Source organism: Pinus tabuliformis, chromosome 5_2 (genome assembly GCF_031772625.1).
Source record: "Pinus tabuliformis cultivar Carrire ecotype Pingquan chromosome 5_2, CPIR1, whole genome shotgun sequence".
Taxonomy (NCBI): Eukaryota; Viridiplantae; Streptophyta; class Pinopsida; order Pinales; family Pinaceae; genus Pinus; species Pinus tabuliformis.
The window spans coordinates 790588831-790605251 of record NC_142306.1 but is presented as its reverse complement, the minus strand read 5'-3'; the positions used below and the strand labels follow the sequence as shown (position 1 = coordinate 790605251).

Here is a 16421-nt window from a genome sequence, read left to right as displayed (position 1 = left end):
CTATTGGTCCTTATAAAGTTTATTTTGTTTGTACATTTTTTTAGGATGCTCATTTTAGACCTAAAAATTCCCCTGATGCATTGTGTCACCATCGCTCCAGATTTATTAAATCATGAGGAAATTTTTTGTAGTAGGATTCTCCCCTCCTCTAATGTCATGTCTTCGCTTCAAATCACTTGATCTTTTTGATCTTCGTGAGGATGCCCACAGGGGGTTCCTTATTTCTACAAGTGGGAGCTACCAACTCTATATTTACGTTTGGAGCTAGAATCAAAGATCAAACAATAATCCCTTCTATCTCAATGTGGCTCCTACATGGGAGTAGGAAACTTCAGGAAGGGATTTTGCTCAAAGATTATGGTATAGCCAAGGATGCATTAATCCTCTTACTCTCAAGATCGAATAGATGAGTGTAAGGTTGGGGTGCACCCTCTTTCTCTTAGCCACAATCCTTTAAGGATGTTATAAAATGAGGGTTCTGGAAATTGACTCCCAAAGATCTCTCTCGACCAACCTTAATTGAAGAACAAGCGAAAGAAATTCTAGAACTAGGAGTGGAGGACCCACAATCTAATATTTTCAACTTAACCTATATGAGGAATGCCATCATCTCTTGTTTTAATGGGATTTCACCATTAACAGTTTCACTCCGAGAATGGGTGCATCAAACCCGATCCTCGAATATGAATCTATATTTTTCTCCAAAGGGTTTCTTTGTTTTTCAATTCAAAAACAAGAGGAATTTCAAAGAGTTTTTTTTATCAAGGACCCTAGTTATGGGGTTGTTCTAATCTCTCCTTTCAACCATGGTTTCTTGAATTTAACCCTTTATCCATGAACACATTTCCCACTCCAGTTTGGATAAGACTTTCTAATATGCCAATTCATTTATTAACTCCATAAATCTTAGCTTATGTAGGAAATTCCCTAGGCCACTTTATTAAGGTTGATATAAACAAGATTGTGAGGGGTATTGTAACCTTTACACACACTTGTGTCAAAATAGATATTAGAAAAGGGTTGACTAATAGGATCCTTATCAATTGGAATGGCATAATCTTTTTGCAACCGATGGATTACTAGAATACAACTTTCCACTATAAGTCCTGTCAATAATTAGGTCATTTCCAAAATGCTTTCCTTTCTTCTCAAAGGAATTCTCCTTGATGCCAATAAAAAGAATAAGGATGGCAAGACCCAAGAGGATATAAGAATTCCTCAGTTCACAAGCATGATATCAAGTAGCAACAACAATTAACTTCAACTAAATTTAGTCCCTCAGCCTCAACTCAGCCCACTGCAACACCAATTCATCCCATAAACTCTATGATCCCTCCTCCTCCACCATATCACCACACTCACCTAGATCCCTCAGATGGAGAAGAGAGAGACACAACCATTATCTTCGCTTTGTCCACGAGAAGACACAAATATATTCATGAATCAAATTACTCAGATAGTGATAAGGAAGCAATAATTAATGCAGATTCTTCAAAAATAGAAGTGCCTCAAGGAAATGTAGACATTGTCTCCATGTCATCTATGCCCAATAACTTTTTAGAATGGATTGAGATTAACAAGGAAAAAAAAGAAGAAAAAACCTTTGAGGAACTCAATAATCATTTATCTATGTATTGTGTCTAAACTCTTTACGCAACTTTTTGCTTTATTCTTAGATATGTTCAAGCATCTAGTTTGGAAAGCAATACAAATAATTAATTCAAAAAACATTATATTTATTCTCACACTAATACCCACTCTTTTGCCAATAAACAACCAATTAAGTAGTATAATTTTTTTGAATTAATAAAATCTTAACTTACCCCATATATATATATTCATTTTATAATTTAATAATTCAATAATTTTATTTTATTGTTATCTAATTTATATAAATTAAAACATGTTTCTTAATGAAAAATGTTTATTTTTCTCTTGAACAAAATAAATTAAAAGATAAAAAGGTATTTACCTAAATTAAAAGATAAAAAAAAAATTCACGTTATAGATTTTAAAAAAATAGGTTTTTTGGTGTTTTAATGGTTTTATTGTTTGGGTTTTCAATTGGATTTTGGTGATAAATTTTTGATAACATTGGGATTTTTATTTATTTTACTTGTATAGATAGACTTATTAAAAATTTATGTTCTTCGCATTCTATAAATTATATATTCCAAATTCTGTAATTTAAAAAGATATCCATCAGATTTAAAACAAAATTACCAGGAAAATATATATATATGGAAAAGAAAAGTTCATCAAAAAGTTGATTAAAAACTACAAATATAATTTACAGATCATATAGAAATATTTTTGTTTGGATTTATTCGCCAATTACAACATAAATTATGTATTCAAGCTTCTGTGATCCATAATGAATTAAGCAAAGTTTTTGGGTAGAAATAACATAAAAATAAATTTTTGTTTATGAGAGATTTTTCGACATAAATCACAAGATATTTCATTTTTCCATGCATTTGGAACCAACTAGTGTGGTTCATCATTTTTATAACTAACTAACTATTAATGTAAATGAATTTATGTTATAATTTATTTATAATTATAAGTGGGTAAAAGGGGTCCTTTTACTTTTGTTTTAATAAGAATTTAATTAAATATTGGTGATATCCCTAATCATGTCCCAACTAACTAGTCAAATCTAGCCGTTGTCAATATAGCCATTAGCCGTTGGAGTTTCTGCTCTATCTATTTAACATGCAAACCCTGATCTACTCATTCAACTTGTAAACGTGTGGACAAATGAAATATCTTGTGATTTATGCCGAAAAATCTCTCATAAACTTAATATGGATCACAGAAGCCTCAATTCAATAAATTTTTCACTGACCGTTTTTGAACCAACAAGTGTGGATCATCATCCTTTACACTGTTTGGTTCGAAAAGCCTCCGACAAAATTCTCATTTATAATTTCTATCGAAAAACTTTACTTTAATCGGAAATTAGGATATAATTTACATCAATGGCATCTGTCTCTTGTTTCCACCAGTAACCACAACACAAAATTCAATGCATGGGAGGTGCTCTGCACCAGGGAAGGGACACAGACTACTTCAATTCCCACTTTCTGTGTTGCGTTTAGTAGGATGATCGGATGGAAAGACCTGACTCCTCTCTATGTCTCTGCTCACCATTCGCGTAAGCGAATGAAGGCGAGTAATGGGAGATCGCGAAGACAAGTGCAAACCATTTGGTGAAACGCGTTGATGGCCTTCCCCAGGAGACGAGAAGCCATCAGGTCTCTTGGGTATTTCAATGGCAATCTCAGGCATTAACGCTCTTCCACCAGAAGTTCCCTCATCCATGTCTGGTTTTCTCTGCTTCTGCCGATTCGAAGTGAATATATTTGTTGGCTTCAGCAGATTGTACTCTTCTCCATAGCTTACACTCTGCTCTTGCTGCAAATTCAGATTGTCTTGGAAGCCTGAAGTAATTGGTCCCGCCATTGTAACCGAAACCTGCTCGACTCTAGCGGATTCTGAAACGGGCTGTTCCGGCTGGGCACCGGTTCTGAAAATGGGACAAGTCGAATGCGAATGGAACCACTTGTCTATACACTCAACATGAAAACTATGCCTGCAATTTGGCAGAACATGACCTTTCTCATTTTCCTCGAATTCGCACAGACACACTGTGCACTCCAGCCCATCTGTGAAGTTCTCTGATTTATAGAGAAACATGGGCAGAGTTTCTAATATCGCAGAATCCAACCCCATGTTCCACAACCTCTCCGGTTCTTCTCCCGTAATATAAAATTGAGGACCGCTAGAAGCTGATCTCCGTCGGGTCCATCCGAAAAATCTGGCAGGCGATACCGAACTTCATTGGGCATAAAGGTGTAACAAAATGACTAGCAAAGCCAGAAGTAGGAGACATATTCTAGCCAATATCACGATATCGTCATAGACGAAATATCTGGCCTCACCATTTTACTGAGGTAGGTAATGATGATCACTTCCCGAGCTCATCGTATATCAAATTGAAAACACAGAACCAAAATTTTGTTTCAATTTGGGTGATCTCGAACCACAAGCTACTTAGATAGCCTGCCCTGCAAAGATAGCAAGCTATAACTACTGGCTCTTTATGTGGTTCGAGCCTTCAGTTTGTCCCCACTTGGCAGCACCACCAATGCTTCTATAAACCAAAAACGGCTTCCTCGCTTTTAGAAGCCGAGAAATGTCGCGTTTGTTCCGACGGATTGTCGATGAGGGCCGTGATAAAAGGCAAGAGCTAATGACTCTGCCATAGGGCATTAAATTCCCGCTTAGTTGCATACTCGATAACGCGATAACACACGTGTGCGGTGACTAGATAAATAAAAAATAATGGCGATGTGTTATCAGGTTATGGAGTATGCAGCTAAGCGGGCATTTAATGCCCTATGGCAGTGTCGTTAGCTCTTGCCGTGATAAAAAAGTCATTCGAGAGGCCCATTCTCAGCCATGCAACTTCCAAGAACCTGTGTTTGTAAAAGATTTCAACCATGCAACTTCCAAGAACCTGTGTTTTCAATAGTCTTCAATTTTCCAATGCTTTTATAGTTGACTGCAGAAATATGGCCATCCGGGTCGCCCGGAGCGCCGAGCTTATCTCGATTGCAAATTGTCCAAACTTATCTACGTGGGTTAGGTTAAAAATTGTGGTTCACGTTAAAATTATTCTGTTAATAAGATAATTTGTTAAATACAAGTTGGTAGTTGGAAAAAGATAAATACCTTTCACTGGATTCATCATAAGTATCCAGTGTTTTATGTGTGAATTTATGCTTTGTCTCTTCAACTTTTCCAACAAGTCACTGCTACCTCTATCTTCCTTACGGTCTCTCTTTATAAACCATCATGATGAAATTTTTGATTTAGAGTTTATTATTTAAAGTAGATTTGGATATTAAAATTCTTTTTTTCATAGTCTATTAAATTTGAAATTAGACTAATAGTAGTGTTATTGCTTGTGTGTTTTGCAGTTTCTACCACACTTGTCTTAAAGGTAGCAAAGTTTTCTCTAAAGATTAGGATAAAGTTATTTATTAGTGGGGTTGTAGCTCTCCATAGCATATTTGGTTCACCTAGTTACCATAATAATGAATAGATGACTATGAAGAGAAACGAGCACATCAAATAAAAATATTTCTAATACAACCAATAGTCACATTTTCACCTATTAGTAAATTTGGATGAAAATAACTTTTATGTAAATACCATTTAAATTTGTGACTTTTAGCTTCTCTGATTCAAACGTGGCACCCAACAATTGGAATATAGCATACCCAAAAAGTGACCTCCAAATTCAGAAACACTCCTCATGTAATTTTAGAGAAACCACATTGTCTGAAGCAACAGAAATGGAAACCACAAAGAAATTTCTTTCGCTTCAAAAGATGTGGTTTCGCTGGATATATAACTTTGAAATTCAAATTTCAGGCTATTTTCAAGATGTAAAGTTTAAAGATGTTAATATGTGAATAAAAATAGGCAAAAAGTAAAATTATAGATTTTTCACTGAATATGATAATAAACATGATACATTGTTGGAATTTGATACCCTTATAGTGTTTTAAGTATAAAACTCATTGACTTTTCCAATGACACATATTATTATTTTTTTGAAAATTTATGAGAAACTAACTTGAGTTATATATCTTGTAGAGATGTTCAAAATGGAAACAACTTCTAGCTCTTGAAGTGCAAGATCCACAAAAAGAAATCTTTTCCTCTTTTGATTTGGATTGGAGTATGATTGGAGGTAACAATGTGGCTTGGATCAATTCAAATAGATATAATGAGTTTGTTATTGAGGAGAGAAATGATAATCAACATGATACATTATTGGAATTTGATACCCTTATAGTGTTTTAAGTATAAAACTCATTGACTTTTCCAATGGCACATAATTTTTTTTTTTTTGAAAATTTATGAGAAACTAACTTGAGTTATATATCTTGTATAGATGTTCAAAATGGAAACAACTTCTAGCTCTTGAAGTGTAATATCCACAAAAAGAAATCTTTTCCTCTTTTGATTTGGATTGGAATATGATTAGAGGTAACAATGTGGCTTGGATCAAATCAAATACATATAAATCAAATACATATAATGAGTTTGTTATTGGGGAGAGAAAAATCCCATTGTATCCAACAAGCTTTCAAATTTTTTTTAGCAGAAAATCAAAAGAAGAAAATACTAGAAAAAAAAATATAGAGTTCACACCCCAGTGGAATATATAATGTAAGAATTTTGCTACTACTTGTTTTTTCTTAAAATAATTTTGTTTTAAATTTAATTTTTGTCATGTTAATATATTGTTGTTTCTTGCAGGTTTTGATATTCATATGGGCCATAAGACTATCAATACATTGATGCATTGTTTTATGATATATCAAAAGTGCCTAAAAAGGGGATAGGGAGTCATCCAAGGTGTAAGTAGCTAAGACGTGATTGCTGTAGATTTTTATTCTAGATTCAAACTGCTTATGTGATATGCTAAAACAAAAGACATGAATCTACTCTACTCATCAGCAGAAACAAAAATTGATCAATGAAATCATGAAGCAGAAAAGGAAGAATTTCAATTGCACATAACACAATATTTTTCTGGGGAAAGCAACTGCTCAAAACCCCGACTATCTATATTGCATTAACCAGAAGATTTGAGAAGAACATACAATGGTTGTTCAACACGAACAATCTCCGCACAAGTACAAATTGTTTCACTGCTTCACAAACCAGCTCAAGCCAACACTTTGCCAAATCTACTACCTGCCAAGCCTCTACTTCCTTGCGCAATCCCTAAGGGAATTAGCCCATATTTAATTGGGAAAATTCCTCACCACAACCGCACAATCTATCATAGGCCTTCTACTGATTGCATGCACCATCTATACAACTCAGAAAATTATACAACTAATAGTACATTGTTCCTGAACACTAATGCCAACTGGGTCTTCCTCCTGAATTGACATCCATGAGATATTAATGAGTGAATTATTAGTTATCTAATTGATCACTACATGTGAATTAAATATAATTTAATTCACTTAACCACTCACTAGTTCCTCCAATAGTTAGAACTAGTTTAACTGAATTTGACTTAGTTAAATTGAATTAGATAACTACAACTCAACCTACAACCCTAAAATTTAGGGATCACTCTACATGAATCTAGATAGACTTCCAACCCGAACTTACTGACCAAACTAAGTCAACTTAAGTTAGTTAACTGCTACAAGCTTCTATGAGAATAGAATTACAATTTAATTCAAAGACAAATTAAATTAGGATTTTCTTGTTGCGGTTTTTAACACTCCCTCTCAATAAGAAAGGGATTATCTGCTACCCTCATCCTGCCTTTGTGAAACTCGAATTTTCATCTTGACAATGCCTTTGTCAAAATATATGCATCCTGCTCCTCTGTAGGAATGTACTCTAGCAACATGATTTTCCTCTACACACAATCTCGAAGATGGTGATACCAGATGTCAATATGCTTGGACTGATCATGAAAAACTGGATTCTCAGAGAGTTTGTGATGCCGTCAATTACCTGCGTGCACTAATCTCCAAACCTTATTGGTTATGACCTCTTTAAATAGTCTCTGCGGAATGTTTTAAGTCAGTAACCCAGCCTTTTCCTTTCACTGATTCTTCCTATCGGAACTCTACAACCCCTTTATAACCCTTGAAGTCCTCAAGCCCGCATACATATAACTACACCAATTTAAGCTTGGGTATATTGGATTTATCATAGGAATCCTTCAAATTGGCGCTATAATGGTTGTAAAACCTTTATAAAGGAATTACACATAAAACATGCTTAACACACCATTTCCCCGCTCATTCCATAGTTTTGGCATAGTTTCCTAGGGCTTCCCTTTACGCAATCGGGTATCAGCTCCTCCGTGGGTCACATTACCCACTCCTTCCACTTCCCCGATATGCGATCACACTATCGGGACTCTTTAGTGGCGCTTTTTACACTAAAAACCCGCACCCTTCGTTATATCGGAAATTATGGGAAACATAGGAATACAAAGAAAAATCCGCTCCGATCACATAGGTCGGATCTCAAATTTTATGCACCGGGACTTATAAATATCGTCAAGTCTACCTTATCGCCTGCATCCATACTCCTCCGCCGATAGCCACCTTTCAAATGTTGTGATGCGATCACTTCGATGATTGCGTCGAAATTTGCCGATTAAATCTCCTCCGTTGATCTTTCCTATAGATCCAACTGTCCTCGCTCAATCGCAATCAGCGATCGCCCGAGGTCGGGGTTATTCCACTCGCTGATTCAATCCAACCGATTCAATCTCTACCGTTGATCTTCCCACAAATCCAACGGTCCTTATTCTATCGCTTGATCTCAATCGACAATTGCCCGAGGTCGGGGTTATTCCATTCGCCGATTCAATCTTCGTCGTTGATCTGTTGGATCCAACGGTCCCTGAGCGTCGCTTCCTCAATCTTTCGCTCTTTTATTGTTTGGTCTTATAATGCTTTCCGCTAGGCCGCGAGCAATTTTTCTCTATGTATTCGTTCTCCTCTTTGAGTCCGCCGAATTCACCTGCATACATATATGTAGTACAAAAGCTATGAATCACTTTGAATTCATCATTCAATCATTTTTTTTTGTTTGTGTAAATCAGCAATTTGTATTAAGACAAAAGATACATAGTGTACAAAAAGGTCTGCTCGTGCAGACTAAAGATCGACTCCCTTGCCTGCTTCCAACATTTCATAACCATCCAGACTGTCAAAAATCCCCAAGGCTCACCACGCAGGGTGGCACAGAGAGGGCTGGGGACACCAAAACCAGTAATCCATCTGAGTATATGGCAAAATAGAGACCAAACAGACCTAAGTTCCTCCGAGACAAGCAAGGAAACTACGAAAAGGACTGTTAAGAAGAGAAATAGAGTACTGAAACATAACAAGTAAACTCGCGTAACCGAAACAGAAAAGTGCTGACCCAAGACCCATGAAAGCACACCGAGACTTCCAAAGAATCCCATTATAGCCCTAGGACGATATAATCCTTGGTGGAGGAATCCTGGCCGGCCAAAGTTGTAGCTTTGCCAAACTGAGGTGGATGTTGGGAGGAATGCTTCCCCTGACTGGTCCCCATGGTCTCCTTTGCCCCTTCCCCCACAGCAATGGCATCTTGGCAAATGGAATGCCTCAGAAGGTTAGTCAACACTATCAACTTTCTAGATATGATATCAAATTTTTGCTCCAGTGCACTAATTTTGAATTCTAGTGCTTCCAAAACCGCTGTGTGATCCGCAGATAAGACAGAAATAGCCTGGTGAGCCTAATTGAGATACTCCCCTTGCATGCTGATAGCTTTTGCTAACATCGTTTTCATTCGCCACATCTCTGCCTAAGTGCGGACATATTGAGTTGCCCGTGTTGTTGCCATGCCGGGATCCTGAACCCATTCCATTTCCTTTTCCAGTACATTCTCCTCCAGGTTTTCTTCCTCTTCCACAGCAATTGCTTCCAACTCCTCTATTTTGCGTTTTTCCTTCTGCGAGGTTCTCGTTTTGTAAGCCTCCTGAGCTTGCTGCAGGTCTTTGTTGGCCGAAGCGTTTCTGCTGCCTTCTCGCGCCATCCTCCTATGACAAAGAATAGAGAAAAGCCACCTTCTGAGAGCACAAATGATATGATGCTGGTATCCTTTGTAGAGCAGAGCATTGCTTTTGTAATTGGGAACTGTAATTATAGAAGAGGGAGACCCTGAGTCGCTTGAGGCTCCCCATCTCGTCAACTTATGCTCACACATCCCTTCATAATTAATTCTACTCTGAGGATCACATTTTTGTTGATGGGCCAGATCCCTGTTATTAAATCTGCCCCGCTTGAACCATTCCGGTGAGTGCCAAGTGGCTTTTATTTTGTTTTGATGCCAGCGGAGTCCATAATTTTTGTTCATGGAACTCCTCGGTACTGACCCGGCCTGCTTGTACATTGAATGCCTCTTCCATCCGTGTACTCCTTTCGCCTGCTGACCCTTTATCCTTACTTCCCTTCGATTGGATGGCGTCATTCTCCACTAACGGTGAAGATCTTCGTACCCCTAGCCTTATCTTTCGTTAAAAATGTCCTGCCTCGAAAGCAGTGTGCACCTATTTCTCAACTCCGTGCAAGTGATGTCCTGCCAACAGCTGTCCAAGTTGACAGTGGGATTATCGATGCCATAATTTGCCAAGTGATCTGCTACGGTATTAGCTTTGCGTCTAACTGCCTGAAAGATTAAGCCGTTTAGCCAAGAAAGATGTTCAACAATGCTCTCTGTTACCTTGGCCAGTCTCCAGTGCCGAGTGACTTTACTTGTTTTGGCTCCCGAATACAGTTTCCTCGCTGCCGTAATCACCAGCTGAGAGTCCCCTTCCACCACAGCTGCTCCAGCTTTTAGTTTCTTGAGAATTCTCAAACCTTGTTCCAACGCTGCAAATTCCATTTCGTTATTAGTCCCTTCACCTAGAGCTCGACTATAGATATACTGAATTCTGCCTTCACTGTCCCTTAGAACCCCTCCGATGCTAGCAGATCCCGGATTACCCCTGGAAGCTCCATCGAAATTGAGTTTGAGGAATCCTAAAGGTGGCCGCTTCCATGTATTCACACTGGTATTTAACTCCTGCCGACGATTCGAGGAGGAAGCGAAGTTTCCCTTGTCAAGGTTAAAAGCTTTCAAAATCTGTAAGTCTGCACTCGAGATGTTTGTGTCTTGTTCTATCCTTCCTTTGACGAGAACCGATTGTTTGACATTTTGGAGAATTGTATCTTTTAAGTGGTTTATATTTCTAATTTCATTTAGGAAGACTCTCTGGTTCCTTTCTTTCCAAATTGACCATACAATGAACCCTGGTATGAGTTTCCAAATGGTGTTAACCATTTGATTATTGGAGAAATTACCCCTCCAGATCTCGATAGTTTCTTGAATAGAATTCCTGACCCTGTCCGTCCTTTGAAGTATGCTTTCTGCCCAAATCCATAAACTTTCTGCCCAGTCACAGGTGTTGAAGAGGTGATTCATGGTTTCCTCTTCCGTTCCACACATGGGGCAGCGTGAAGGGCCTGTGAATCCTTTTTTCTGGAGATTCTCCCAGGTTAGCGTTTTCCTGTGCATTAGGAGCCATAGGAAAGTTTTGATTTTTGGCCAAAGCTGGGCATCCCAGACTTTGTTGTGCCATTTGACCTTTTCTTCATGCTCTAAGTCTTCTATGTGAGTTCTGGCTTCTCTGAGCATGAAGTTGCCTCCTTCTAGCTTTCCCCATCGTAATTGGTCACTATCTCCTGCTATCCTTATCCTTCTCTTGTCTAGTTGTGTTCTCAGGTTCCTCATACCGTTGTTTACTTCGGTCAGGTGCTCTGTCTCATTGAATATCCAGGTTCTCCACACCTGGTCCCTTTCATTAGGCTTCCAATATTGATTCACTGTAGTTCTCCCTAGCTCTTGGTTGTTTCTTTTGACATCTGCGAACTCAGGCCTTTCCAACTTGGGGAGTTGTTGCCATGCATCCTCCCAAAAAAGGGCTGTTTTACCATCACGAATTTCCCAAAAGCTATGCTCCTGGATAATTTGCCGGTTGTTTCTCACTAGGTTCCAGATTGGTGAGCCTTTTGGGTTTTCTTGCATTCTGATTAAGTTTTGTAAACTATGATTTGGAGCGTACTTTTCCTTCCAATGTTTGGCCCATGGTAATTTAGGTTCTTTCAGCCATTTCCACCATAATTTAGCACCACAGGCTCGGTTAATCGTGGAAGGGTCTTGCAAGTTCAACCCTCCCAGATGTTTAGGTTTGCACAGTTTGTTCCGCGTCATCAGTGACCATTTCTTCTTCTCCAAATTACTCGACCAAAGAAAGGTCCTTTGGATGGCTCTTATCTCTTGCAGTACTCCATTAGGTGTCGGAATAATGGAGAGCATATATTGCGGAATGGCGTGGAGGACTGCTTTGGTTAATACCAATCTCTCTGCAAAGTTTAGGGCCCTGTGGGTCCAATGATGACATCTTTTTTCCAGGTTGGCCAAAATCTTTTCCCAGTGCGTTTTTTGCCACGGTTTGTCAGTTAACGGAGGCCCTAGATATTTCGAGGGGAGGCTACTTCTTCAGAAGCCTAGAACGGAGGAAAGATTTTTCTGCACAGCTAAATGAGTATTGAAAAAGAAGATAGAAGATTTTGATAGATTTAGATCCATACCTGAGGCCTTGCTAAAGAGATTGAGAATCCTTTTGTAGCCCAAGGCTTCTTTGACTAAGGGAGTACCATGCAACATCGTATTGTCAACAAATTGTTGGTGGGTAGTTGCTGGAATTTAGGGCAGGGGCTGCAGTCCTTTAATAACTCCTTCCTCTTTAGCTTTATGAATAAGTCTACTTAAACCTTCCATCAAAATCATGAAAAGGAAGGGGGATAATGGATCACCTTGTCTAAGACCTCGCGAAAGATAGAATTGGGCAGAGGGGGCTCCATTCACCAAGATTGAAAATCTAGTAGATTTGACCAAAGCTAGAATCCAAACTATCCATTGTTCAGCAAAGCCAAAGGCTCTCAATATCGCTTCCAGATACTGCCAGTTAACCTTGTCATACGCCTTTGACAGATCTAGTTGCATCATCATACCTGCTTTCTTTCGAGTTTGAAGTGTGTGAATCATTTCTTGTGCCAGTAAGACATTATCCAGAATCTGTCTCCCCTCTACATAGCCTGATTTCTCTTCTGAGATAATGCCCAGAAGTATGGGTTTCATTCTATTGGCTATTACTTTGGAAATAATATTGTATACGACATTACATAGTGTTATTGGCCGAAACTTTGTAGGTGTGTTAGCTTCCTCCTCCTTTGGAATCAGGGCAAGGAAGGTGGAATTGAGGGACTTGAGGATTGAGGCAGATCACCGGGAATCCTCCACTACCTCCCAAACTTCTGTTTTGACTATTTCCCAACAAGCTTTGTAGAAGTTAATGGTAAAACCATCAGGCCCAGGTGCTTTATCATTAGGCATTTCTTTCACGGCCTCTTCCACCTCTTCCATGGAAATTTCCCGAGTTAGAGCCAAGTTCTGCTTCGCCGTAATTAGCTTGGGGATTAAGGAAATAAGTTCATCAATGGCCTCCGTTCTGTCAACTTCAGGTTCTTGAGCTATTCTGCTGAAATGCATAGTAAGAAGGTTAGAGATCTCTTGATGTGTCTGTATAGTGGCTCCTTGTTCATCTTTAAGGCTAAGGATTTTATTAGCTCCTCTGTGGTCAATAGCTGATCTGTGGAAGAATTTTGTATTCTGTTCTCCTTCCTTAAGCCACTGAACTCGAGATTTTTGCTTCCAAAGAGTTTCCTCCTGTTGGCAACGTAGTTGCCAATCTTACATCAACATCTTTTCCTTGTTCTCAGTTTCTGGGTTTATGTTCCCTTGAATCCATCCTTCATGTATTTGCTCTAATTGCTCCTCTAGTTTCTTTTTTTCTTTGAATATGTTCCCAAAGACTACACGATTCCAGATTTTGATCTTGTCTTTAATGTATTTCAGCTTACCCTGTAACCTATACATTTTAGTGCCTTTAATGCCCACAGGTTCTTTCCACCATTGTTCAATTTGCTGTATGAAATCAGGATGGGTGAGCCAGAATTTTTCGAATCTAAAAGGTTTATTCCTTGGAGTACCCTGGATTGCAGCAGTCAATGTGATGGGCCAGTGGTCCGACCCTCCACTAGGAAGAATATCCGATTCCACTATAATTCCTTCCAGCAGTATTCCTTCTGTTACTAGAAATCTATCCAGTCGAGAAGCTATTTGCCTTTCACCTCCCCTTTTGTTGTTCCATGTGAAAGCACCACTTCTGGGGAAAACATCCACTAGATTAGCCTTCTTGATGAAGTCTAGGAAAGCTTCAGAGTCTCTATTGAGTTTCCTTATACCTCCTTTCTTTTCCATGAGGGTGGTTATCATGTTGAAATCCCCTCCTATGATCGCCTTTGCTAGGGGATACCTTAACTTCAGGTTAAGCAGAGTTCTCAAGAAAAGAAGCTTGTCCTCTAGCTTCTGAGGTCCATAGACATTAGTACAAAGATAGGTCTCAGAGTTTCCTACGACTTGAGCTTCTACAACTATGAAGGATCTGGCCACCTCAGAGGAAAGGATCTTGATTACTTGTGGATTCCACAGAGTGATTAAGCCTCCCTCCCATCCATTACTGGCTGTCTCCAAGTATTCCATACGCTTACCTAGTTTTTTGCTGATATTGATTACCGTGCTGCTTGAACATTTAGTTTCCTGCACAAACACTATGTCTGGTTGTTCCTTTTGGACTTTCTTCTTTAAAAGACGTTGTTTTGTTTGGCTGTTTAGCCCTCTAGCATTCCAAGAAAGAATTTTCATTTTAAACAGAGTTTAGGAGATTAGAGAAAAAGCCTCTAGGGCTTTCATCTTACCAGAGTTTAAGAGCATTTGTCCCAGTTCTTGCAATGCCTCATTGTTGGTTCTGCGTCCTCTCTTTTTACGGTATTTGGAACTTGTGGAGGTTTGATGTAGACCCTGTGTCCGGACCCCAAGTCCTTTAGCTGTACCCAAGCTTTTGCTTTGTAGTTCCATCTCTGCTCTTTGCCGTGCTATGAGTATGTCATTAATTCTTTTTACTTCCTCTTCCGATATATGTTCCATTCCTTTCTTTTTCTAGTTTTCAACCATGTTTGGTAGATCCACACCCTCTTGCTCTAGTATATCATTGAGTTCCATATCTTCGCTTCCGATTTCACTAGTGAGCATTTCTGAGTCTTCTTCGACCCCCTCTGTTGTTTCTTGAACCTGGAGCACTATGCTCAAAGGGTTCACCTCCGGTTCTTTTATGTCTTGCCCTGTTGTAGATTTGCTAATTGTTGTGGTTTTTTGTTCTTTAATGTTGTCCTCTGATTCCATTTCAGTTTCCAAGATTTCAAAAGCATTGCTCATGTTACCTTGTGAAGTGCTTGCCCTGGTTTGGCGTTTCCTATTTGCTCTCTGTTTAGCTTTCGGTTTGGTGAAGATTTCCTTGTTCTTCTCTTCTTTGCCATCCTTGTGATCTCCTGCTACTTTGTTCAGTGGGAATTCTCTGATTAAATGACCATGCTCATGACATTTTCTATAGCGGAACGGGATTTGCTCATAATCTATGGCTTGGAAATAATCCTCGTCCCTGTATTCCAGCCATAGGCCCTCATGCAAAGCTCTCGACACATCCATTTCCACACAGATTCTGGCACAGGAGGTGTACCTTTTTTGCAAAGTCGCTTCTGAGGCCTTGATGAAGGTCCCTAGCTTATTACCTATTTGTTCTAGAGCTGCATGTCCCCAATAATCAATTGGTAGGGAAAAAAGGCATGTACATACTGGCACCCGCTTGAAGGTTTCCTTTTCTGGTACAAAGTTGGGTTTCCATGGCCTTATGTAAAGGCCCGCAGAGGCAAAGAAATAAGGCCCTCCATCGAATATTCTATCCTTATCTTCTAAATTTGAGAAAACAACAGTAAAAAAGCCTTTAGCTCCTAAGTGCAGTCTAACATCACCTCTGGGTTTCCACTGTTGCTTTATCCACTGACACAACGCCCGTTCTGTTGGCCAGAACCCCATGAACCTGCAGATCACTGCATATTCAACCATGTGATCCCGATATGCCTGAATCTCCGGGTCAGATATCACAACCCTTAGGGTTTCTGCAGCTTTGGGTTTACACGGACCCTGGTTCTTCTTTCTGTTGAGTGTTGACGTCATTCCTCCTTGTTCCTCTTTATCCTGATTCAGAACCTCTTCCTCTGCTCCTGCTTGCTCCTTTTCCTGTTTGTTTTCATGAGCGAAATGTGCTTGTGTTGGATTCTCTCTGGCTCTGCTTTCTATTCTTTTACTGTCATCCTTTTCTTTCAGTTTTTGAGTGTTATTACCTTCATTGCCTATATTTCCTTTCCTCCCCTTGCTGGTCATATCTTCCTTATTTGATTTTTCGTAACCTGCTATCTGCACCCCATCCCGTGCTGTCGGCTTGTTCATCATTATTTGTTTGTAAGATGGGGTCCCAATGGACCCTGCGTTTTCCATTTGTCGGGTCAGAGTCTGTCCCCTTCTGTGGAGCTCTGCCGCTCTGGCCCTGTTCTTCTCCAGACTTGAAACCTCGATCTGATGAGTCCGTGAGCTTCAAACCCTCGTTTCCACCAGAGCTCTCTCCGCAAAAACCTCCCAACCAAGCATCCATCATTCAATCATTTGAAACACACATTTATATGGATTTAAATTTGTCTTTGCACATAACAAATAAACAAAAGATATAGTTTTAGGCTCCATCTCTCTCTATGGTTTGCTTTCTAACACCAGTGGCCCCTCTTATATTCTGCGCGTATGCTTACAATCATACTCAATTCAGCTAACCT

At 39.2% G+C, this 16421-nt stretch overlaps 1 pseudogene; it reads right to left on the bottom strand.

Moving 5' to 3' along the window:
* Nucleotides 1–3072: 3072 nt before the first annotated feature.
* LOC149161677 (RING-H2 finger protein ATL40-like) lies at nucleotides 3073–3987 on the bottom strand (annotated as a pseudogene).
* Nucleotides 3988–16421: the final 12434 nt, after the last annotated feature.